Source organism: Megalopta genalis, chromosome 12 (genome assembly GCF_051020955.1).
Source record: "Megalopta genalis isolate 19385.01 chromosome 12, iyMegGena1_principal, whole genome shotgun sequence".
In the NCBI taxonomy this organism is placed as follows: Eukaryota; Metazoa; Arthropoda; class Insecta; order Hymenoptera; family Halictidae; genus Megalopta; species Megalopta genalis.
Genome location: NC_135024.1, coordinates 11,568,199 through 11,595,522, shown reverse-complemented (window position 1 = coordinate 11,595,522; position 27,324 = coordinate 11,568,199). Strand labels below are relative to the sequence as shown.

The 27,324-nt window shown below is 35.7% G+C and overlaps 1 protein-coding gene across 4 annotated transcripts in view; it reads right to left on the bottom strand.

Moving 5' to 3' along the window:
• Positions 1-27,324, bottom strand: part of LOC117222967 (opioid-binding protein/cell adhesion molecule) — a 727,814-nt gene that overhangs the window by 393,743 nt on the left and 306,747 nt on the right. For all 4 annotated transcript variants that reach the window (XM_076525588.1, XM_076525593.1, XM_076525589.1 and 1 more), the window contains one exon: positions 5,076-5,130. The gene's annotated coding sequence lies outside the window, so the exon portion shown is untranslated. The remainder of the gene's footprint in view (positions 1-5,075; positions 5,131-27,324) is intronic.

The following is a 27,324-nucleotide window of genomic DNA, read 5'->3' as shown; positions in this document are numbered from 1 at the left end:
ATCTAAATATCCCCTTCCAACATGATGTTGCGAAAAATGTACTTTGATTCGTAGTTTTTTCTCAAGGTTATTTTTTTCGGAGTTTTCGTGCTTATCGATGTTGATTTGCATATCAGTGCTTTTTTTTTATTACATCACGTTTGAAACAGTTGAAATACATTCAGACGTGTATAACGAAATTGACTTTGAAATAACCTTCGACTCCAAATATAAAAATGGGAACGTGGGGATCTATTCTGTGTACGATTGAAAAAATTGAAATGTGTTCAAATTTGAAACGTGTTTTTCTCGAAAGTACGTTTTTTCCAAATCGTACAATGATCATAAAAATATATTATTTCTCTGAACTGACCAATGTTTTCCTTTAACAGTTTTTATTTATTTATATTCTAGATGCTCGAATTAGGTGAGACACCCTGTATATGCACATCAATATCATAAAACGAATTATTTCTAGTAACAGTATAGTTCTAGTAGTATCATAATATACTATATCAAGGTAATAAAATTATACTCTTTGCTTTTATTCTACGGTGTACCTGGAATTATTCTAAAGTGCATCTAGTACATCATGTTGCATTTCGCACAATTGTTTCGTTGCGAGGAGGCACTTTGAGTTTGCATATTATAAGAATTACACTGTTTTCCTACATTTGGTTGAGCAATTATAATGGACGTGTGTGGGGGATCATAACCAATTTCGAGTGGTCGTAACAAAGCTCTAGGAAGATTTAAGGTCGCGTTTCTGGAAGCGGACAGACTTTGCCGACATTAACGAAACCATTTTCCTTTATGATAGGAGAGAAATCGTGGACAACAGATGGATTATATGATCTACTTTCTACCTTCTGTCAAGTATAGAGGTTTACGCTTATTTCGATTTCGTGCTAAATATGTTAGTACTTCGAATAAGCAGTTCTAATATTTTACGTTCCAGAAGAAATAAATAGCATTAACAATTTAATGCAACTGCTCTTCATTTAAAAAGACGCCCACCTTACCTATTGTTATATTATTTTGAAAATTGTATATAAATATTAATTATGTGGGACGAAATACGATAGGTTATTTCTTTCGATGAATGTGTTTCTTAATTTAATGTGTTTTTGTGTATTTAGTCTAACATATAATTACAGAAATACTACATTTAGACACTTCGAAATACCTAATTGAAAAAATATAACAAAACATTCTCGAAGGATTAATTTAAACCAGATTGGTTGAGAGGTATTTTAGAACGCTCGCCCAATGGATGCCGCCAGTAGCTGACGATCACTCTCAAACTATTCCAATTAATCGAATATATAGCAATTGAAAGCTTAATTGTCCAAGTAAATTAACAATTCTCAGACAAAAAGATATTAGAAGCTGTTTTGCTTTCGTTAAAACGTAAAGTTAAGAGAATAGTGACACTCAGACGGCAGTACTATGCCCAGACAGCAAAAAATGTCTTTCAATTTGTTTAGGTAAATGATTTATTACTAGATACGTGTCGAAATTCATGCAAAAAGCAGTCTTCGAATTACCCCATCTGCTCTTTTAAGATCTCTGAGAGGATACTGAAATGAGAGTAAAATTAATAATCTTTAATGCTGAATGATTCAAATTAAAAACATATTATAGCAATAATAGCAATATTGCTTCGTATTTTCGGAATTCAGGGGTATGCATCTACTCTGTATAGGTGGATATACAGTAAATTCTCTCCAATCATCTCACAGCTTGTAAATAAGAATTTGGGAAGAGAAGATACGATTATTCGAGCCTTGTGCCTGATTTTTATAGTCGCTGATTATCAAAACCTATAAAACATCGTATATCCTCTTCCCAAATTGTCCATTTTTGTTTAAAAGCTGAGGAATAATTGGAGAGAATTTACTGTACATAGAATTCAAATAATGGTGTCGAGTCGCCACGTGCGAAGATGCGAGCACTCTTCACTGAGTAAACGTAATCTTAAGCTTTTCTATTTTATTCTCGGTCCATATAATCCATTTAGTTCTTTATTCTCGATCTGGTCCTTAAACAGAGGAGCTGCAGCTTGCGCCATCGTTAACGAATTTTCTCGATTTTCAAGAATGTTTTTCACAATCTGAAGGCGCTGCGAATACCTTGACGCTACAACGTGAAGTCAACACGTAAATCTGAATATATACTGCCCAATATGCAAACCGATCAGTTTCTAAAATATTGTTTTATCTATTATTTTATCTATAATTGCTTTATCTAACACATATTATCTGAATGCATTCTTTTTTGTAAAATATTTTATTCGAATTACGGTTATTCATTACTCATCGTATATCCATTTATTCCAATAAATTATTCAAAAAATTTTGTATTCGAATAGTGATTGTAATATCATTCGAATATATTAATGCGAATAATTATCGACTCTTTTATCGATTTCCTTTCTTTTATCGACTTCCTTATTATAGGAATATATTTGTAAGAATACATTCAGGATCAGTTCAATTACGATATGGAATGATAAAATTGTCGATATATATACGTTTAATATAGGAATATGGAAGAAATAAATCAAGAAATTATGAAAAAAGCACTTCATATTCTATCAGCTTCATTCAAATCAATTACTTTCCGTATGAAAATCTTGTTGGAATGAATTCTTATTCGACTAAAATTTTATTCGAATGAATTCTTGTTCGAATAAATTGTTATCTAGATCAATGTCTACCCGATTGGATACTTATGCGGTGGTGTCGATGAAATTTAATTTGTTATTCTTTATCTGTTATTTGTCATTCGAATCAAATGTTGCTCGACTTTGACACTAATTGCTTCTACAATATAAAAACAAACTTGTCAAGTTCTTTCCGAATATTTCGCTGCACATTAGTTTTCTAAGATTAAGACCTCTGTGATAATAAAACTCGAAATGATAAAACTGCAGTGAATACCGTAAATGCATTTCAGCACTCGTACGCTTGACGCGAGGAAGAAGTTTTAAAATAGGAAGGCGGAGTATGATAAAGCAGACAGCGCCGTATATGAAATGAATTTTATATCATAAAGCAGAATTGTATTTGTCTCGTCATTTCATAATCTTCAACATTTCTCATATTCTCGTACTCCACGTGTCTTTATTCCGCGGGCGTACATTATTACACAACGTCGCTATATTTATGGTAATTTAATTATCGCGCATCACGTCGAATAAAACACGAAGTAATTTACTTGCCCGCATTTAATTATACGAAAAGCAAAAGTTCCTTTAAATCAGAAACGAATGTTGTGTTAGTAACGTTATGAGTAATTTCTTGTCGCTCGTACAGCATGCAAATTAGCGTAATATCATTAGTAAGTGTAATGCAATCTTTTCAGTATTCAAACGTTATCATTTTAATAATGGTCGAAGGTTACGAGAGAAAGTTACATTTACAAATATTGTAGAAATAGTTACAATATTTTAATCGAAATTTCTGTAAGAATTAATATTTATGAGAAATTCTTCAAAACCTTGGAAACCTTGAGGCATTGTTAGCACTTTTTACTATTATTCAATTGTGATAAAATTTTGGGGAAATTATTTTTTACGTAGTCGAATTATTCTGTTCATTGATAATAAAGTACAAATAAGCGTCTGGGTAGAATATGTCTTAATTCCCTCGATGTTCACGCGTGCAGCACTTTATTAGCACTTTAAACATTATTTCGCTGGAGTAAATCAATTTTTCTTTACATGAATTCTGGAATTATTAACATCAGAACTAGCTACGATTGACGTACCTACTTCGCTCAACTTGTCGAAAAGCTGCGTCCTCCCCGATTTCGATGGTTTTGAAATGTGTTATAAAAGACGGTATTCGGAATAACTTTGTCCTTTTAAACAATCGGTGGTCGACTCTAGTTTCGGAGAAATTTGTAAAAAAAAACTGTTACTACTACTACATTGAATTTCGCTAAAATATACAGTGACTCCCGTTAATATTCGGACACTTTTTAAAACTCAATGACATTTTTTAGAACTGGATTAAACGATTTGAATTTTTTTTTTAAATGATAGAACGACCAATCTACTGGATCATAACTGGAATAAAATTTGCTATTGCTTTTTAAAATTTTGCTATTGCTTAGAATGACAAAAGAAAATAAAAAGCTCTCGTTACTTTAATTTTTTTATCTAATCCAATAACGAAAATTTAAAAAATGTGTTTTGTTGATCTCGGTAAGTTATATGCATGTTAAAAATTTCACCGAAATCGGTTGAGCTGTAAACAATTATAGATCGCAAAAATCACAATTTTGTCCCGATTTATAACACTTTCAACCAACAAGTGTAAGAAATTGACAATTTTTACAATCTTTTAACACTTGTAATTTGACTTTGCGTCAATCGATTTCAGTGAAATTTTCAGCATGCGTATAACTTACTGAGATCTACATTACGCATTTTTTAAACTATAGGCTCGGATAAAAAAAGTTAAAAACGGGAGTTTTTTATTTTGTTTTGTCATTCCAAGTAATAGCAAAATTGTAACAAAGTAGTTTAGTCATTATCTAGTATACTAATCCATCTATCATCTAAAAAACATTAAAATCGTTTATTTTAGTTTTAAAAAAGTTATTGCGTTTTAAAAAGTGTCCGAATATTAATGGAAGTCACTGTATCTACACCAGGGCTCGGAATTAACCAGCACGCAATGTGAGGATCGCGAGGGCTACGCCCCCTGATTCCCGTCACGCGTCCCGCACCACTTGGTCGCCGCTTTCGGCACAGAGTACCTCAAGCGTGTGTGCTTGTAGCTTTATATATATGTGTAGCATTTAGGCCAGGCCGGTCATTTCGACCGCGAGCCATAAGTTCTACTATTACGACTCCATGCACATTGTCACACATAACATGGGCAGCCCCGCGTGGAGCACAGAAGAAACAATATCTCATCCAGGCCTGATTTAGGCGATCAGCGGGGAGCGAGACGCGCAGCGGGAGTCAGGAGGCGTAGCCCTCGCGATCCCCATGTTGCGAGCTGGTTAATTCCGAGCCCTGATCTAGACGATGCGAACCTACAATTTTGGAAATGAAGAAATGTAGAAAACGTTAATATTACTACCTTTTAACCCTTAGGCGAGTTGTATTGCCAATTCGTTGACATTTTGTCCGCTAATCTGAAACAAAAAGTATCGAATAAAGTACGGAAAATACAATAATGCGAAACAGAAACTGTACACTTATTTCTTAATTAAACCTTTGTATTCATCCTTAATTGTCCATAATTCTTGTATATTTTTAGAGATTAGAGTGACGATAGAATTTCAAGTACTCTCTTTTTATTATTTTACTAATCGTCTTATAACCACTCGAAGTTTATTCTCATTCTCGCTAAACAATTGATTAAAAATGTGTAATGTCTATGTACTTTCTGCTTGAACGAATTACTGGAGCTTCTGAACTCTTTAACGGATTAAAGCGAAATAGCCAGGTTGAAATATGCACGGTTATGAAAGGAGCGTCTCTTCTTTCTGAGAATAAAAAATTCATGTCACTAACTTCCTGTGTCGTCGCAGTAAACAAAATTAAAAATTTGTGCGGTTGACTTCGCCTCCCGTTTCCTGAAGTAAGTTATCTCTCACTTCGCATTTTTAGTTTCCGCGTTATGAAGTTTGCGTTATAAGTTATACGGTACAAATTAGTCCACGATTATAAGTTATGCAACCAGCGTTGGACAAAATTCATACGATTGACGAATGACCAATAAGAATAAGATTTTTCTTTGTTATTCGTTAATTATGATTAACCACCTGAAGAAATGCCCCTGAAGAAATCCTGAACAGAACAAAAGGGCCCCGATCACTTCATTGTCGCCACATTTACATATTTCTTTCTTACTTACACACCATACTAATTATAAGAGACATACTCGATTCAAGACCAACAATATTTATACGCACACCGATATTGTACAGGGTGTCCCTCCTGACTCTGTCACCCTTAATTATTCTCATATTTGTAACGTTACAAAAAAGTTATTCGCGAGATCGTTATGTGTGCATAGCAATCAAATAATAGTAGAGGAAGAACAAATATCCAATGTCTTTTAATATTATTCTAACGGAACCTCAACGGTTTCTTTAGCCGTAAATTGCCATCACGAATTACAAACAAATTATTTTTATCCGCAAAGATAAAAAACATTTTATTCTCGAATGAATTACCCGTAAATTTACTATTCGCAAATAAATTGTTTGTGAATAAACTATTCGCGAATAATTTATTCAAGAATAAGGTAATAGGCGCAACAAATTCGCAACGAAATTATTCAATTATTTATTCATTCGAAAAATTATCTAGATAAAAAGTTATTCGAATACTGTTTACAACATATAAAAACTCTATATACAACATATGTATATTTATACAACACTGAAAGTAACTAACTGAAAGTAACTAAAAGTAACTAAACTAACATAACTGTGAAAGTAAAATTGATCAATTTAGATTTACGACCACTACTGTGGCTTTACGTCAGGAAAATTAACTGGTTTCGTCGAATGGATGTAGTAGTGTTCTTATATCTCGGCGAGATATCACGGTACGAGGGCGAGGAGTATCAGAGGAAATAGGACAAGGGTGGCCCGCATCGGAGGAAACAGTGACTTCGAAATCGGTCGTGTTCGTTACGGATAAATAAATAAAACTGCGAGTAAAATGTGCCGGGGACAGCCCACAGGTGTGTCGTACTAGAACGTTTAACCAGCGCCCGGAACGCCATTACGTTTCGAGTTTATGGCAGTGGCCCGATGTAACCGGCATATCCTGGCCAGCGCACCGGTTGAACGACGGGAAAATATAACTGTGGTGCGCCGTCATAATTGGCCTTCCATTACCTTTAGCGTCAGTTAAAATTGTTAGCCCGAAATCACCTCGCGTTTTAAAGCCAGAGACAATGAGCTTTCACTTATCATCCACGTAATATAAAATCAATTGGAAAAAATTTCGTTCACAATCGAGATTCTAAAAATTGTTTAACAACCAACGTACAGTTAAATCCTATGTTCTGCAAAATTTTATTCGGATGACGGATAAGTGATAAGGATTAACGAATAAAATTTTATTTGACATTGTCGAATAAATATCGAATCGAATAAACATTCGTTTAGATAACAGTTTATCCGAATGAAATTTTATTCGACATTATCGAATAAATATCGCGAATCCAGTAAAAATATTTATCTAAATAACAATTTATCCCAATAAAATTTTATTCGAATAAATTATTATTTGAATCATTTGTACGGGAATTAATTCGGAAAGTAATTGATTCGAATGAAAATTATAGAATATAGTGTTTTTCCGTAGTTCATTGATTCATTTCTTGCACGTTAATTTTTACAATTAACTTGTGTTTTGACTGCTGCATCTGAAAGTTTGTTACTATTGAATAAATTGATCATTGATGCATGACTTTAATGCATCAGACTTTTAATCTTTCTTCGGATGCAAAGGAAGTCATCGTATGTTCCAAGATTCATGTTTATAACACGTACATGGTTAAAAGATTACGTAAAAAGGAAAACAGTTGACACTGATTGCCATTCGAATAATTTTACACTCCTTATGCGAATAATTCATTCGAATAAAAAGTGGAAAATAATTTGTTACGGATAATGGATAATTGTTATTCGAATAAAATATTCCACTAAAATTCAGATAATTATTTTAAATAAATATGTATTCGAAAAAATTGGAATAATACCCAACTTGTTCGTCCTCAGTAATTTCTTTAATCGAACGAGACAATTTCTATTTCTTGTATTATTAAATTTCATTCTTAGTTTTTAATACCAGAAACATCAAATTTTGTTTCGATTTAGGAGAAATGAATAATATTTATATTTAGTAGATTATGTATGAAAACTTCATCACGAGTCTGAACTTGTTATTATAGCGTAAGAGGTTCAAAGGGGTGCATGAAATTAATTTATTAATTTGCAACACTGCTACCAAGCGATGTGATCTTATTTCAAGTTTTTTTTTGAGAATACAGTAACTGAAGAAATATTAATATGCAGAACTATCGAGAACGAATCGCTAGAAAACACATATAGGATACGTTACATGCGTGGAATTTCCTTCTTGACAAGCAGCTTTTGGTAATGCGAAAATTCCGATTTCTTTTATACTTTTCAAATTTATAGGGTACTTCAAGAGAGAATTATCTTACTCGGTATTTTTCGGTTCTTCGCCGTGTAAATATCTCCTGCGTTACGTACGGAGATATTCTCACCGTGAATTTTGGTCTTTTTTTCTGAGAACCATGTGTCTCCTAGAAAGAGTTTCCCAGGCTGTTTATATACTCTCATTAATCATTTAACGAACAAATATTTTCATCTATATGTATCATACCAGAACTGTAAATATTTTTAAACTTGTTTGCATTTTATAAGGTGCCCAACAAACTTGCAAAGCTTTTCTTTTACATTCCGAAAATTTCACAATACCGATATTGTAATACAGAAAATACATTTATGACTAGATTGAGGATTTTTATAGAAAATTAGAATTGCCTGTATCAGTTATAAAAAATAGAAACAAAATAGAAAGATCTTCCCTCTTTTAATAATTTTAGTAGATTAAAAACAATACATTGACACTTTAAAAATCTCATAGTCTTTCTACAATTCTAAATTACAATTACGCAATTCCATCCCGAATGCATAAAATCCGCAGCCTATTCATGATTAATTGCAAATTTTCAATTTTACAGCTGTATCGTAACAGTCTTTGTAAATTCAGTGAAAGATTCATAAGGAACAAAATAAAGGAACCAGCGTCGCCTGTATAGTGCTAAATTATAATAGTATTCCATGTGAAATGTTAAAAATTCCGAAAAATAAGAAACTTTTAGGTTTGTAATATTCAATGGTGGACAAACGTCATAAGAATGTAAAGAAGTTAGTGGTATCACCAAAAACAAATCCTGACCACATCAACCAATGGAACCAGCGCTGGTAGATTTACGACATATCATAAAAGAAGTAGTAAAAACCTCCTTTATGCTCTTCAAAATTCCTCTACGGATATTGCGAAAGCTAGGAAAACAAGTTAGTATTTGAACTATGAATTCTGTTTCATTCTCGATTAAAGTGTATCAAAAATCAGGAAAAGGGGAGAAACTTTATATTCGGCTTAAAAATAAAATAAAAATTCGCTAAATTTATTCAGCCAACAGAAAATTGGTAGAACGTGACACTTTTTCATATAGAAAATTCTGTGCATCATTTTTAGGCTGTAACAGATATTTTTGTCTTCTTTTTTCACGATGCTATTACATTATAAAAGTGGGGTTCTATTGTAGAGAGAGTACAATACATTAAGAAAACAAAACTTTATTCGGATGACGGATAAGTGATGAAGACTAACGAATGAAATTTTCTTCGACACTATCAAATAAATGTTCAATCGAATACAAATTTATGCGAATAAGATTTGATTCAAATAAGAAATGATTTGTACAGGAGTTCATATGGAAAACAAACGATACGAATAAAAATGATAGCAGCTAAAGTGTTTTTTTCGTAGTTTATTAATTTCTTTCACTCATATTCCCTTTTTCAAATGTTGCATCGGAAATTTTGTTACTTTTGGGTTGATTGTTCATTGATGCATAACTATATCACCGTAAGTAATCTTTTTACGGGTGCTAAAAGAAGGCATCCGCAATTTTATAATTCTATAAATAGTTGAAATTGAATTGATCTCGAATGTATTTATTTAAATATATTCGTATGAAATTCCATACCCAGAAACAAAAACAGTGAACAATTATTTCCATCATTATTCGAATAATTTTACGATCGAATAACTTACTCGAATAAAAAGTGGAGAATTATTCGAATAAATCGATAGAATAATGTATTACGAACGATGAATATTCGTTATTCGAATAAAATATTCGACTGAAAAGAATTTATTTGAATAATTATCTCGGATAAATATTTATTCGAAACAGTTCTTATAAATTATATTAAAAGTACGCCCAAACGTGGTTTCATTTAACAGTGAGATTCTTTCACTGGTTATTAAAATGACAAAGAACACGTTGATCAAATGTGTCGAAAAGCATTGCATTAAAAAAACAATTGAAATTTTCTAGACCTGTGTCAAACTTTTTCCATACGTCCGGTCACAATGCAGTTCAGTCTGGACAACTGTAGAAATTTGTGTAATCATCAAATGTGTACTTTTGACGCGAACACGCACGGGGAGTGGAAAGTCGCTTACAGGAAGATAAAAGCATGTTTATCCATTACATCGGTGCACACAAGCTTTCGACGCGTACGTTAAATTTACGTGATTCTGCGCTGATAGGAAATTCTACCTTTGTTACCGCTGGACCCCGGCACGTAGGTACGTGCTCGCCTCATGACTGTTGTGTAAACAGTACACTAACGTGGTCGTTTGAAGATCTTACAGTTAGTATTACTCTGACAGTTAGTATGGCTCGGCAAATTCCAGATAAACTAATTAGTTACGAAACTGTCTATCTGCAAGTGTAACATCCGTGTCCTCTCATGTTCTACAATAAATACGTGAATATGCATTTTGTAATTTCATAATTCTTAATTATTATGTAATTTCTTCATTCTATTTTCTTAACATCATCATAAAATCAGCAGCTACAAAAGTATACAATTTTACGTAATAAGAATTCATGAGTTCTAACATGAATACGAACATAATCGAACGTGTAAGAGAACATGAATGTCATATGCGGAAAAGTAATAAAATAATTGCAATCAACCCAATGAAATTCTAATATTCAAAATATTTATTAAAATAAACTATTATCGTCCCATGTTGCAATAGTAACATTTAGGAAGTCATAATCAATCTAATGATAAAATTCACCAAAGAAAAATTATTAGAAAATCGTCGTTTTATAATGTTCTTTGACGAATGTTATACTTTATTTTGCAGTGTAGTAAATTAAGTTTTACTTAATTAAACTTTAATTAAGCTAAGTTTTTAATTAGTATACTTAGCTACAGTTTTATTCGTTTTTATTCCGAAGTAACGTAATTATTCAAAGCATTATACAAAAGATTTCAAGAATTAAAAGGGCGGGTAGGTATTACGCAAAATATTGTCATTGAAATAATATAATCGGTTAACGAGGACATTTTTAACAGATTTTGAGATAACAACATAATAAAAGTTAGTGCGCCACACTTAGAGTTAATTACCGTAAATTGAGGAGAAACGGTGAGGAAACTTGTGCGAAGTATTATCTTGAAACTTCCGCCAATTAATATAACAATATTAACTTGAAATCGCAACTGAACCTTCATGGTTTTTCATCCGCGAACGATAAGCGCACTTAGTTAGTGCACATAATAAGTCTGTAGCAGAGCTAGTGTAACAGAAGCGAGGAAGTACAAACTCGCATCTTAAAGCAGAAATTATGACGTAACTCCGCTATAACAAAAAGGAGGAAACGTCTCTCGTGCATTTGATTAGTTATATCAACCGTTGCCTGCAACCTTCGTGGGTCGACTGAGAAGCTTCGCGAGACACGCTTTGCGCAATAAGACGTCAAGCATTTTCCACGCACAGGGCCACCTTACGCTAAATTGATTTTAAGACAATACGCGAAGCGACAATTGTTAGAAAAACAAGTAATATTATTTGGCGATGAACAAATGAACGTTCTTCGTGAGTGGACTGCGGTTTCTATGCACTTTTGACAAAAATGTGTGAGTACGCGAAATACAAAGTAAAGAAACTATCAAAAGTTTGAAGATTTCAACCCTATTATTTATAACTTCTTAAAGTTATCAAGTAAACACATAAATGTCCATGCAGTTCCTTCTTTGTGCAACATGTTTATTTTGCATCAAGATCCGCAGTCCATGAGTGACATTCTTTATGCTCTGTTAAAATCGCGATAAAATGATCAATCATTGCTTGCCTAATTTTATATAATTACAGTATCCCTGTATTAATTACGAGAACCTTATGCCAACAAAATATAAAGGGTTTTTCACCGAGATCTGCCGGATGGCTTTTTGTAAATAAAATACGTTTAAATTTTTTAAAAATCGACAAATTTTTACTGGAACTTTTCGTTTACAATTATGTACGTGTTTCAGAAATCAAATTTTTGTTAGAAATAATTGAAGTGATATCGCTTTTCTTAGTATTAATATATAATTTTTGACTGCATTATATTATAGCTGGTGCCGAGAAGAATTCAATGGCATACTATAATATAACCTTGACCCTTGAAACAGTGCTAAAATAATTTAAGCCACAGAAAGCGAATTCCCAGATCACTGTGCACCGTCGGCATCGTTTTAGTTCCGATCCAATCAGAGAGCAGTTACAGTAAATTCTCCCAAACTATTCCTCAGCTTGTAAACAAAAATGGACAGATAAGAGGAGATGCGATTATTCGAGCTTTGCGCCTGGTTTTTATTATAGTCGCTGAATATAAAAACGAGACATAAGACTCGAACAGTCGTATCCGCTCTTCTCAAATTGACTATTTCTGTTTCCAAGCTGAGGGAGATAATTTGGGAGAATTTACTATACTATTCACGCTCGATAGTGACAAGCTTCTAATAAAGCAATTTTTCGTTTCCACGTTTCGTTAATCTTTTCAGAGGAAACGCATTCACAATACAGTTACAAGTATACGTAAACTGTTCGTTACAATTGTGAACTTGTACTGGGTGTCTTACACTGATCTCGCGTATACTTATACTGGGCGAGTTCTAGCATAATAATTACGTGTACTTACGCTGGAAATGATGCTACGAATACCGAAGTAATCTGAGGAGTTTCGATATAGAGGGTGTGTCACGTAACTGGATGAAATTTCGAATTTAGTAAGAGATAGGACTTAATTTTGTGCGCGAACGCAACGATATAACCAATTCTGCAGATGCACTGCTTTCTAAATTGAACTGAATATTTTTTCTTAAAAAATTAAGGATTACATATGACAATCGACTAACGATACCACTATCCTCTCATATTATTCGAATGAAGATATAAAACGTTTTCAAGGTCAAAGAATTGAAATTTTTTCAATATATCGCTTTGTAGTCGTTTCAAGGATCAACCATTGCTCTAATGAAATCCATGATTCCCTTAACAAAGATCCTAGAGAATTTAATTGAAGGAAAACGTTCTATATTTTGACCCTAAAGAAACCAGACAGGGACAATTTTACGGCACCTTGTTCACTGTTCTCCATTAATCCGAAGATGTAGAGTCGATCTAGCATAATCGTGTCATTTATTCTGTACAGAGACTGTATATTAGGGTAATCCTCATTTTACGACTTTCCATTTTTGACATTTATTTTCCTATACTCTGTAAGAGTTGTAAGACTCTGTAAGATTCCCAATCGTGCAAATTGCATGACGCGGACACAATTCTTCAAGAGCGGGTATTGACGATGTCACCAATCAGCTACAGTAAATTCTCTTCGATTGATCCTCAGCTTGTAAATAGAAATGGACAATTTCGGAAGAGGAGATACGATTATTCGAGCCTCGAGGCTCGTTTTTATAGTTGTCGACAATCGGCGATTATAAAAATGTGCCGCGAGACTCGAATGATCGTCTCCTTTTCTCAAATTGTCCATTTCTGTTTGCATGCTGTGGGACGAGAAGGGAGAATTTACTACATTCTCTGAACCTCAGAGGACAGTGCCTTTTAGAAAGCGTGGGTGTGGACAGCGTGGCACAGGAGACGATAGAGGACATCGCGTGGTAAGTTACGAAGTGACAGTGGTTGCAGGTACTTTAGGTCCAGACTCGAGAACCCATGTATCACCTGGCGCCTGACACTGTTATATTGTGTTTTGAAGACCAAGGTTCTGGAAGGACACGTGCTTAAAACTCAGCGTGGTGCATCGCTGACTCATAACACGAGCTGTCACTTAGAGTCGGACAAGAATTCCGCTTCAAAAGCCGAATTGCATGTCTAAATTTCGCTTTCTAAATTTTTACTTGCTATTAATATATAAAAAAAATCGCGTGCCTATAATGCTGAAACACGTTACTCCCATTTTCATAAAAATTTTGATTTGTTTTGCAATTGACGCTGATATAATAATTATATAAGTAATTTAATTAATTCATTCATTACTATATATGATAATTTAATGTGAGTTCCGCATAGAATAACTCTTTACAATTGGTGTTACATACGTATTTACAGTTTGTATGAGTTTGTACAAGGAAAGTATAATTAAAAATAATGTAGCATTATTTACAAATTTTTCACGTTCAGTTTTATAGAACGGAAAACTTTCATTTTTCAATATTAATTTAGAATTCGCATAGCTTCATGCTATCTCGCAATATATACATTATGTAATTTATTATTACTACTGGAAACTGAAAAGAATGGCCACTATTCACATACTAAACGGCACTAGTGGCACGGAGAATCGGTTGCCTGCTCTACTCGAATCCCTTTCACTTTTCAGATTATGGGTCATCATTGGCTAATATCAGGGAGAAGTCTCCAGGCGTGACATTCACTGTTTGGTGAGATTTTACACGGAGATAGAGCTCGTAAAACTGAATCTAATGACAACCAGTTTCAGGTGCAAACGGCATATAGTTTTTTAGATATTTAATGCTAAAGTTGTTGGTAGCAAAGCCTGAAAGATAAGTCGCTGCGACGCGCAGCGTTCAGGCCTGTCAGCAAAGTACTCATAAGTGGTGGAGGAATAGTAGAGAGCGGACATTAGGACTGGGATTCAGTTAGTCTTCTCATAGGTTCTATATACTCCCTCATTCCACCACTTCTGAGCACTTCTCTAACATCCCCATCGCCCCACCCCGCCGCACGGTGCTACGGCCGGAAATCCAGCTTATCTTTCTGGATTTGCTACTAACAACTTTAACATTAAATATCTCAAAAACTATAAGCCGTCTGCGCCCAGAACCAAGTGAGTATCATGCCTTGGGACTTCTCCTTGCAAGTTAAGCGCTGGACAGAACACGTGATTAGGTGGAGTTGGTGATCAATTGCCCTTGCCCTTCGCGCTGTTTACTTAACCAATAATGGTCTAGAATCTGGAAAAGTAAGAACAATTAGGTGGATCTGACGATAGAATTCTCTTGCTCCTCGCGCTGTTCAGTTTGTGAGGCAATTCTTTTCAGCTCACGTTAATACTTTGTCTTTATGTATTGTTTTGTAAATTTTTAATTTAAACATCAAGTAAATACACAGTCACGTACGCTGACGTTGCAAATACGACTTGCACGCGAAGTTTAACTTGATCAATATCGGTCACCGAAGGACGGACCTTAGTAAGATAGTTCGTAAGTTCCTAATTATTTGTCACTCCGGGCGTTTCTTTCGCTAAATACCAAACTGCCTTTCCCCGCTCCGAATAGTAACAACAGCGTGGAGGAAACAGGGCGATGATGACGCGAGGATGGATTATAGTCCGTATTATTGTGCAACGCAGCAAGGCACAACGCTTCCTCCTTCCTCCTTTATCGTAGCAACGATAATGGACGAGCAGGTCGTCGGCATTGACATCGTTTCGCATACTACACTTCCTCTCTGCATAATTTACGCTCGGGACACGATAATATTCGGTTAGATACCTTCCAACAGACCACCCACATTTGGGCGCAACCCTTTAGGAATTTCTAATCGATCTTGTCATCGCTAAGCTACTACGCTGCGTGAAGATCCCACAACATGAATCTCTACGTTTTATGAGAAATTCTTAAGCCATTAATTTGATATTACTTTACAGATGCGCCGCCTGAAAGAACGTATTTCTTTATGGAATACGAAACCTTTGGAATATAACGCCAAAAAGTTGATAGCTTCAAAATGAAATATTCATAAATTTCCGGTTTGTATGATAGTTTTGCTGGGTTAAATAACATTAAAGAGATTGAAGAACAGGATCGTAATGCACCATAAATCCCAACTTGATAAACCGTTTTTAAGCAGATGCCATTTCCAAGCTGCCTGTGCAGAAAAGCAATAATTGGATTGACGCAGAAATTCCTCTTCTTTTTAGGATTTGAGAAATCTCTTGGATCACAGTTCTTTAGCCAGAAACCTCTATGAGCACGGGATTATGCAGCTACTGAAAAGATAAGGGATGGATCATCGAACAAAGCCGCTATTGATCACATTGAATTTTAAGTAAATAAAATTTGTCTTAAATTTCTATTGAAAATGGGACGAACTTTTGCATCAACCTAATGCAAAAAGAATTCTTTAGAATCAGGTTCACGTCGCTGATTCTGAAGGAGTTTACTATTTTCTCAGAGTACTTATTTCGAACAATTCCTGTCTATGCATTTACAAAATTTTTAGTTAAACTTGTGAAGGGAGTACCCTAACGGTGGTATTCCTGTGTCTTTTAATATAGGCAATACAGAACGAAATCAATATTATATCGAAATATGTGTGCATTACATGCTGCGTAAATTCTGCAGAAAAGTATAAGAAAACAAGTGTAGGATTCTGTAAGGCACCGGGGCAGTAACCCCATTGCGCTTCGAGGGCGTTTAGGATCGATAAGAACTTTCGCTGATTTCCACGAAGGGCAGGGTCACTAAACCATAGTGGACCTTAATAATAAACGTCAATCTGCGTTATGTACTTCGAATATATAAGTGACTATAGTACTAGGACGGTCAGTTTTTGATCTGTATTACAAGACACAATTATTCATGATATGTACGCGTCATAATTCAACGCGCATTGAAGTGTGTGTAATTGAAGCGTGTGTAATTATGCAGAATAAAGGGAAATCTCACTGATTTTCGGAACTGTAAGACACAAGTTGTCCAGGTCAACGACATTCTCAGCATTTCCTCCATTCATCTAACTACCGCTTGGCCTTATCTTCCGACCTAAATCTATCCCAGACTTGACCCAGACCTTCATGTTACCATAAACTGCTGACTCAGATCTATTTCAGATCTCAATGTTCGTTCTACAACTGGAAACGCTTTGTTTAAGACAAGGATGTCCACAAGATTGACTGGATCGAAAAAAATGTAACGATACGAAGATCCAGGTTAACTTAGATCTATTCAAATTATCAAGTTATGAGAGGAATAATTTTATTGGAAAGAACAATTCATTACCTTTTACGTATTGTATTTTATTACTGAGAAAAATCTATCTATCTGTTCATTTTACGAGATCCTTGAGCCGATTGCATCGACGCTCGAAGATAAAAACGCATCGCTGTTCAGCCTGACGATCAACACTCACCTGGGTTTCGCATATTTCTAGAACCGATGGTTATCGAAAACTAAAGAGAAAGTATACCATGTAATACAGTGTAATACGCAGACTGATTTTTGCATCCAGCCCACATGTTAAGAAATTCAACAAGATCTGGGATGAGGTTAGAGGGACAGTGCTTGATCACGTGCATCCTTGTCTGGAAAAGAAGATCAAGTACTGTGTCGTGGGAGAAAGGAGAGCTCTGCACGAAGTCTCACAGGGATTTATTCCGAGTTCAATACTATGAGACCTCGCACGTGATGTAATCTTGTAGGTCGCCCTTGCACCCGGGGTCAGCATCGTGTCCTACGTAGACGATACGTTGATCAAGAGGCGGTATATCGAGAGGGTTGTCCGCCTGATGGAGAAGGAGGTACATTGCGTTATGGCTTCAATCTAGAGGACTGGACCATATGGCCGAAGCTTTATGATTCTAATAACAAAATCCTATAAGATCACCGGATGTCGAGGTCGGGTACCAAATGAATGCTCTCGTCTGTTGTTGGCATATCGACCCCCATTTCGATTGTCTCGCTCATGAGGGGCCGCCTTTTTAAATTTGAGAAAGTGCAAAGGGAAAGTACACAGGCGTTAAACAGGGTTATTACTGTAATGGCGGCCACCTATGATGCTCGCCAGCAGATGTCTATTACCTGATCTTCGTATCTAAGGCATCGCCTCACCGATGAATCCACTGGCGGACTCAGTACGAAACGCTCTCTTCCTTTTCCTCCAACCCTCCATCATCTACCGTTTCGTAAAACCTTTACTTTAATTACGTTGACGGGATCTTCTGCTCTCGATCTGAAAGCGATTGAACGCGCGCGGCCTGCGGCGAGATGGAGTAGCTCCAGCAAAGTTGACGCTGGAAACGTTGGCCGAATGGTGCCAACACCCGTCAGCGAGCTGTCCGAGTAGTTCTGCCCAACCTAGAGCACTGTTTTGGTAGGATCTGCGATAGGATAACTCAGGTAGTGTCACAGGTGTTCGTCGAAGATGAATATCTCGACAAATACCTGTGTTGAATTTGGTGCGAGGAGAGAACGCAATACCAGCACTGTGTGCACCCAACGTCTTGCTAGAGAAATTCCAGCGTGGTCTGCGGAAAGCCATGCTCTGGTGGCAAAAGGTAGACTGAGATTTCTCGATCTCCGAAATCATCAAAGCAATGTTTGAAAGCGAGAAGCTCCAGAAGACCATGGTGTCATTTTGCAGACGGGTGACGCCGCGAAAGAAGAGCATGGAACGGGATCAACACGATCACCGGGAAAAGGAGGACAGTTGGAGCAATGTAGGCGCTAGGCTTGCGAGTCATCCGAGCTAGGATTCCTATCACGGTTCAAAAGAAAGAATGAGATACCGTATTGTGGTCTTCTCAGCGTCTTCGATAGATTATGAATAGGGGAAAGTGGCTCTCACCCCAGGATAAATATTCTGTGCTGGATACTGGGTATGTTCTTGCGAGTTCTCGATTAGCTTATAGCAAGTCACCGTGAAGATTTGGTTATTAAATGAAGCTATTTTTAGCCATAGATAGTGTAGACTGATCATCCTCGACCCACGGTAGCTCTTCAGCGAATCCCTTAGTTGTGGTGTCATCCCTGCTCATTTCGCGAACTAGAGTTTTCCCCTTTAGAATCGATCCTGTGAGATCGTATGTAATTTTGAGTGCTAGATTTATTTACTATGCGAACGTCCTACAAAAAAGGACCATCTGTCTAGGTTATTTGTTTGTGCTGTCGACAAGATTTAGACTAGGGGTAAGATTATTCTTTGCGGAAATCTAAGTTGTATGATCTATAATCAATTTTGATGCCCTCCCTCCATGCTAGATACACCAAGATCATCAAGGTAAACAAAGAATAAGAGATCTTGTTTTTATGAGACGTCATTCTCAAGTAACCACCTCTACGCGAAAGTGATACAATTCAGTTCTTTGTATGGCGTCGCATTCTAGGCGAATCTGCAGGATTTCTAGCGCAGCATAGAACATTACAAACCACCTTAGGGCCGTTCCTGTTCAGAATCAGCAGGGACTATGGTACTTTTTCTGAAATGGAAGGTATTCAAACTAGTCTTCTTCTCTCTCCCTCTCTCCCTCTCTCTCTCTTTGGAAGGTGCAGTCGGAAGAACTAACGGGACCATATCGCATCCGATAAGACCTCCGACTGGGTAGAATGTCTGAGACGGTCGAAGTGCAGAGGTGTCAAGCCCAGAGACCCTTTCCCAGCTAAATGCTCGGTCGATTGTGTCGACCACCCTGCCCCCTACTCGGAGGCATGGATGGACATAGTGTGGAAATCTACAGATTGACACTGGTACTCTTAGCGTATGCCTGCCTTTGGAATGTTTTATGTACGAAGGATACCACACTTATAGTCAGAATAGGGTACTGCACGTTATTTCATTTTGCTGTATACTAAACAATTGTGTTCAAAAGTATAATCTAATCAATGGCTATAATATCTTTTTAATAATGAATGTAGAACTAATAATAACGTAGATCGAACCGATTTTATTGTTTACTATTTCCGTGGAACAAAATTGAAATATTAGGCAGATCTCTGTATTACTAAACTTACCATTGCGCTTAAGATTTTTGTTGTTGAAAAATCTGCAGCAGTAAAACAATTGTATCTATCCGTGTTACCGAAAGACCATTAATTCAACAACCAGTATTTCACTATCACGAGTAAGGGACGAAACATATACAACATTTCGATCGTAAGTTACACCACACAACAGAAGTTCTTTAACAATATTTTGCAACCATACTTTTTATTTATAGTATCTCAAATACAACAACAATTGCCAATCTAATATGAGACTTTTCATAAATATGTAATATTTTTACCTGTTTGAAGATGTTTTTGTTGCTACCATATGAAGATAATTGTACTACATATCTAATGGTAAGATGGATATCTGCCATTGATATTAAGGTAATACAGTCTTTTTTTAGGAAGGAAGTACAGGTTCGAAGAAGCAATAGTCCATTCCTTGCATCTCTACGAAATTTCAAAGAAAATGTTTAATTGCCGATATGAAACATGTGGCTAAATGCTCAACCTGGGTAACACACAGTGGTCACAGAATTAAAATTAGAATTAAATAATCCAGAATTTGTACACTTTTCGGCTAGACAAATGCAACCCGCTAATTGATGTTCTCTTGGGCTACGAAATTAGTACGTTAGCCATACGAAAATAAATCCTCAAGAGATTCACCAAAAACCTTATACAAACGTTGTCTGTCAGTCTTTCGATTCGAAACCTTTTAACCTCTTAGCTTTTGTGTGCTACTATAGCAGCTTCCACGTATGTTATCTTTTTGAACGGTGTATCACTATAGTGACTCACTCTATCGTTAGTATCAGACTAGAGCGAATATTATTTGAAATGAAAAGAAGAAATAACTACTTCAAGTAATTCATTTAAAAACTTTATTTTCAATGCTGTGATTTAAAAATAAGAATAATATCGATCGAAATGAAATAATAGCAATTCCAAATAATTAATTATTTTATTTTTTATTTCAAATATGGCAAAAGAATTTTCAAACAAATACGCAATTCTACGATTTTATTTTAAGAAATCCTTACATCGATTTGCTTTAAACAAAACTCTGTCTTTATAAAGATATAATCCTTCAAATAGTATACAACGATCTGAATAGTATTAAACAATTTTAACAGCAATTTGCTTTCAACAAAAAGTTTATCTCAAGAGATTTCTGTATGGATCTATTTAATATTGTTGCGGAACAAAATAATCGCTCCGGAGACACGGAAGATAAAAGAGGGGTGTTGTTTTCCAGAAAAAAATGTTTCATATTATCGGATAACCATCCAACATAGTCAGAACGGTTCATTTATATTGCAGAAATATGGATGGAGATGTCAGTATAAAGAAGACTCCGCTCCGAGTTGATTAAATCACCATACATTATCGAAGAAAAATTAATTAACAATTAATAACAATCGGAAAACAGAATAACATATTATTTCAAATATTATTTCAAAGAATGTTATTTCAAAACTGATCACAAGCATGGAAATAATTATAAAATAGAATAACATGTTGTTTGAAATAATATTCTATAAATAGTAGCCATGCCGCCGCATGCATGTTTATTTCTTTCTTTTCCCTTTTTCATCATTCTCACAATACTTCGTAACATATACAATACTTCGAATATTATCACCAAAAATTTGCAGAACATCAAAGTCATTTAACGAATTAAACCAAAATTAGGTAGGTTAAAATTTAGTTTAATTCTTTTTTCTAGTTTTCTCGAATATATCACAATAAAAATGAATTTCAAAACTTAGTTAAAAATTAATGTTACCCGTATATGAATACCTACATCAGTGATACCGAAGAAACATCTAGTTTCTGAAGCACCAGTATCAGATGTTAGATATTACTTTGAACATATTTTCATTAAAATTAATGTAGTGGAGCCAGTTACCGTAGAGTTAAGGGAAGTATTAAACAATGAACAAAATAACAGGGTAAAAATATTTGATATATCCTATTCGATAAATATAAAGTTAATTATCACCGAAAACAAACTAAAGGCATAGCAATTGGTCATCCCATAGTAATTGTAATTGGCTCCACTACTCTACTTGTTATTAAGATCGTCTTAAGTATATCTTTCACCAAATTATTCGATTTCGAAGCTTCATTTAATTTTGCTAAACACATTATATTTGACTCTTTCTGCTTTAACGAATACCCAAAAATGTGCGTATTTCAAAATTTTATCACGTTTTGAAGATTCTCTTTTGTAAGAGTGTCCCGTATCACGTACAAAAGCAAACGCTGTAGTGTGTTTTATAGGTACTTTTATCGTAAATCGAGTTTAAAGGATTGGGTTCCACACAGTCTTTATGGAACTTCTGCATCGATGTACTAAAGTTTGGAGTCACTATCTTTTATTTTTAGACTGTTCGTGGTATTTTTATTTTATTGTAGTATTTTTATCGAAGTTCTCTCTGCAGTGTGTTACAGTGACCATGAAGACAGATGCTCTTTCAGTGTCGAGTAATACTCACTAACGTTTGTTACTTTAGTTGACATTTCATGTACTTATCCAATAACATTATGGTTTATCCGCATTGCGATCGAATTCATTTTTTTCAAGTCAGATTTATATACCTTCTTTTTTGGAAGAATAAATTTAGAAGTTACTGTGAATGCTTCCACAGATTTTAAGCTGCTCTCTTCTTTTTTGCCAACGTGGATTTAATGAACACTGGTAAAGATGATTGACTAGTTGTAAACACTATGGTTTGTTTTATTTATTAACGAAGATAACAATGTGTTGCTATCCCTATTTTGGAAAAATTGTACATAGATTTTTCACATGATGTATCTTACAACATAATTCAATTAAAACTGTGCTTGCATTATTAAACTTTCATTATGAAAATTTTAGAATAATTTGTAACATCTACAAATGAAATTCTATTTGAAGACAGCTGTTTCTTGAAAAATATCATTCCACGATTTATGAGAATAACAAAATTGCAGAAGGAGAAGTGTCAAAGATAGTGTAGTTCAATTAGAAGCTTCGTTAGTAACGAAGAGTAACAAAGTAATAACTAGACTGTAGATTTTTATGCAATCTAAAAATTATCTTCATCAATATCAACAAACGTGAGTCAAGTTGACATTTCTTTTTCGCTTTAATAATTTCAATGAGTTGTAAGTAATACATAGGTGTCCCTAAATTCTTTTAGTATTTTCATTGTTCTTAATTCCACCTACCTCTCCTTTGTGTCATAAATGCATAGAATCCGCAGTCTAGTAATAGCAAACTAATACATATTCAAAATTTATACATTATATCATTACGAATGCTTTAGACTGTTCTGTACTTAGGCTCACTCTTATTTTCTTTTATAATTCGGTGTTAGACTTTACTTTTCTTTTTCGTTTTCCGTTCAGGATTTGTAGGAGTGACTGTCTCTGAAATTGTTGGTATTTGTTGTTAAATTGTTAAAAATTACGTTTTTTCTTATTTCGGAAAAAATAAAACTCGTTTATTGTTCTTAGATGCTGTTTATTGCAGAGTCAAATTAAAATGAATTTACAATATAATAAAACATAGAAGTAACTGCTCTTATGAAAAGATACAGAAAAATGAAAAATCTTTTAGAAAACCAAAGTGTTCAATAAAACTACGGTATAAATTCTTCGCGATGCTGAATATCCCGAATCGGTTCTGTGTTTGACAGGGTAATATTATGCGTTTCAGTACCTCTTCCACCATCTTAATAAAAAAACGTACATCTAATTATTCAAATTGCAGTCTAAATTACCCTTCATACAGTTTTTATATATCTCTTTAAAATTCATGCACACACTTTTATTTAGAAACTGTCGCGCATTACCTCGCAACCGTAAAATATTCTCCATAAATTCATTAGGTTCTACTAGTAGCAGCATTAAAACGCCACAAATAACTCAACCAACTACGTGCTCGAATAAAATTTGCATAATTTTCCGATGCCCTAGCTCTATACACAGAATAAGTCAGAAAATGTTTACTGTTTCAACCGTGTATACCGTGTCTAGCGTTTATTCACGATGTTTCATTCAACTATCGATGCAGTGAAATGAAAAATGTTACTTGCTTTCAATTGAACTGCAATTTTGTTATTCTCATAAATCGTAAAATGATATTTTTCGAGAAACTGCATTCCTAAAACAGAATTTTATTTCTAAATGTTACAAATCAATCTGGAATTCACAACGAATGTTTAACAGTGCAAGCACAGTTTTAACTGAATTATGTTACAATTGTGTATACAATTGTATCTGTATCTTTATACAATTTTTCCAAAATTGGGATAGGTACACTTTTTTAATCGGGAATGAAAATTGAAATCACGACATACATATTAATAGCATGCCTTGTACGATTTTGTTCCCAAATTTTACGACGCATTTTGGCAATACTGTGATTTATATGAAATAATTTACACGATGCTGCAATTCGGGGGGAAATTCGCGGTTTATGAAAACAAGGGCGTATATAGGAAAATGCAGACGAGGCGGAACTGCCTCAAACCGCTCGTATGTAACTGGATTTAAAAGTTGTGAAGTTAACTTATTTTTAGACTGCATACGAACTGAATGTTGAAGAGGCGACAGTTATGCATTCGTTTCCATTAAATTTCTTCTTATTAATTGAACCACAATGTTTATAGAAACGCAGAATAGCTACAAGAAATGTCTGAAAGTGGGCTTTCAATATCGACTCTAAGAGAAAGAAGTAAGTAAAAATGCGATTAGTTTGTAGCCTAATGTGAAGCAAAAACAAATTATTGCACGCTTGTTTTTTAATCTAAACTAAATGACCATAAGTAGGCTGCGGATTTTTATGCAAGGCGAAAATTGTCTGTATTAATTACAAGATACAAGAAAACATTTATTTCTTTTCTTAATGATTTTAACGATCTGCGAACAATACAATAATGTTTTCAAATTTTCTAAATGCTTTTACTATTATGAGATGGACCTACTGAGTTCTGTCATAAATGCATAAAAAACCGTAGTCTAGTCATAGGGACTTGTACAGAATTAAGACCATGAATACAAGCCGAACAAAAGCACATACTGATGCACCTTTAACACGTTGACTGCCACGCGTATTTACAACAAAATCTCCTACAGGCCACCCGTGCCGCTATAGGAAGTGTCCGCTGTTAATTCATAGTGTTTCTGTTCCTGCATGAACAGTTGGAATCTTTGCCGAGTACCGAATGGTATAACTTAAAATCTCTGCCCTTATTTTTTGTCAATAATGAAAAGAGATCGGATTGCCCGGAAGGAGAAGCATAAATAAAATTACATCGTCAGATTCTGATTTGGATACTGATAAATATAATCTTAGTGATAATGAATGTTATGAAGATACTATTGACGAGATTTTACGAGAGAGAATTGGTCATGGAAGAAGAAAGAAATGTTGATGATACTGAGGAAGCTACAGTTCAAATAAAAGATACGAAATGGACCGATCAGAGGCACGAGCATATCTGAAAAAACAAACAACTTTTTGTCCAAGCTGTCCTGATCAACCTCATCTTTGCAGAGAATGTTTTAATGTTATACACTGCGAATAATTTTTTTAATAAACCATTTTTATAAGAATTCAATAGTTTCATTACCTCCTGTAGAATATTTGTCGAAATATTTTCGGAAATCCTTTGTAAGTAGTCAAATCAGCGTCACCCGAATTACGGGTGACGTGGCCTGATGAGAACTTTTGCTGTCACCCGAATACGGGTGACGCGGCAGTCAACGTGTTAATGAACGAAATTTTTATAAAATATCCACAACATTACAATGTAGATTCTATTTTGAAGAAAATTTAACCAATGTTGCCTTACTTATATTTTCCTTATGTTCATGTATTTTTCGTTTTCGACAATATTTCGAACTATGATTTCATAGTTGAAGGCCGTAAGTCACATTATGTGTTCCATCGCGAAGGAACAAACACGTGGAGTCTTTGCGACCGGGTTTACGACACGGACGTGACCATAGTTAGGCTGCAGTCAAGGACATTTTCACAACCATTTGGCGGCCAGATTGTCCGGATGCCATCCGGACATGGCACAAATCACAAGGCAGACGTTTTTTCTTTCCTTTCACTCATCGTAAATAAGCCGTTTCCTTGACTGCCATAAGGTCTCATAAACCCGGAATTTCCGAAGGGTCAGCCGACGTCGAGCGCGCGACGGGGCCCGCTACCTGAGTTGACCTGACGGAATCTCCAGGGGATGAACCAGGGTCGCAGAGATTCCACGACCCAGCGACTAGCTTCCTACCCCCTCCAGGACAAGTTCCGACGAGGAACCACCCATAAATAGCCGAGCAAACCCGAAAAACGGTCTATTGCAATTTTACCGGTACACGCGAGCAGTCATCCCGCGAGCAATCATTCTCAAGTCACAAGCACTCAGTCTTCAAACCACGCAACAGTACGCGCAACTACCAATCGAACTTGAATCCGATAGCCCAAAATTAATTTGGCGGGCAATCAATCGGCGACTTAGGAACATACGCGTCCACCGTGCAATCCGGGCCTTACAACCCCGGAAGGGTTCATTTCACCGCCCGCGCGTTTCTTACGTCTCCGAGTCAATACATGGTCCTTCGAGCCGGATTCTAGTGATCTGTGTGGTGACAACAGTGCGCGTACTCGATAACAACCCAAGAAAGACCACACCACATCAACGGGCAGTCCAGCCAAGCAACAGCCACCCTGAGCCGCAGTCCAGTCAGACCACGCTCAGCCGAAGACAACACGCAGCAACCGGAACGCAGTCAAGGTAGGCCTGTTACTGAACTGTCAGTCAAATCCTTTCTTATTATCCACTCCCACTGAGTCCCGTCCGCGACGCGCATTAAAATGGCAACCGACGACAATATTCAACAAATTATCCGAGACCTCAAAATGAAGCGCCGCGTCTTCAAATCGCAAATGACCAACCTGTCGAAATTTGTGACCGACTTTCGCGACTCCGACGTTGAACGCGCCAAACTCCGGAATCGGGTTGAACGGTTGCGGATCCAATTCGACAGCTTCAACGATATACAAAACAAACTCCACGAATACGAGGACTCCGACGAAATCGAAGCCGAACGCGAGTCGACGACAGAAACATACGACACGGTCATCGCGAATGCGGAAGTATTGTTAGATAAATTAGGTAAGGCCGACTTACAATCGGTCTCCACCACTCGAGGCACCATCAGTTCTCCCACACCTACCATGTCCGGGACAACATTCGGAATCCATCTACCTAAGATAGATCTGCCCAAATTCGACGGTAGTCTTGAAAGGTGGACTACATTTAAGGATGCGTTCAAGAACATAATTCATGCACATCCAGGTCTCACGGACATCCAGAAACTAAGTTATTTGCGACTATCACTAACCGGAAAGGCAGCATCCGCGATCGAGTCACTTACGATCAGTGAAGACAACTACAAGGCCGCGTGGCACCAATTGGTCGAAGATTACGACAACACGCGCGCTCTCGTACTTAG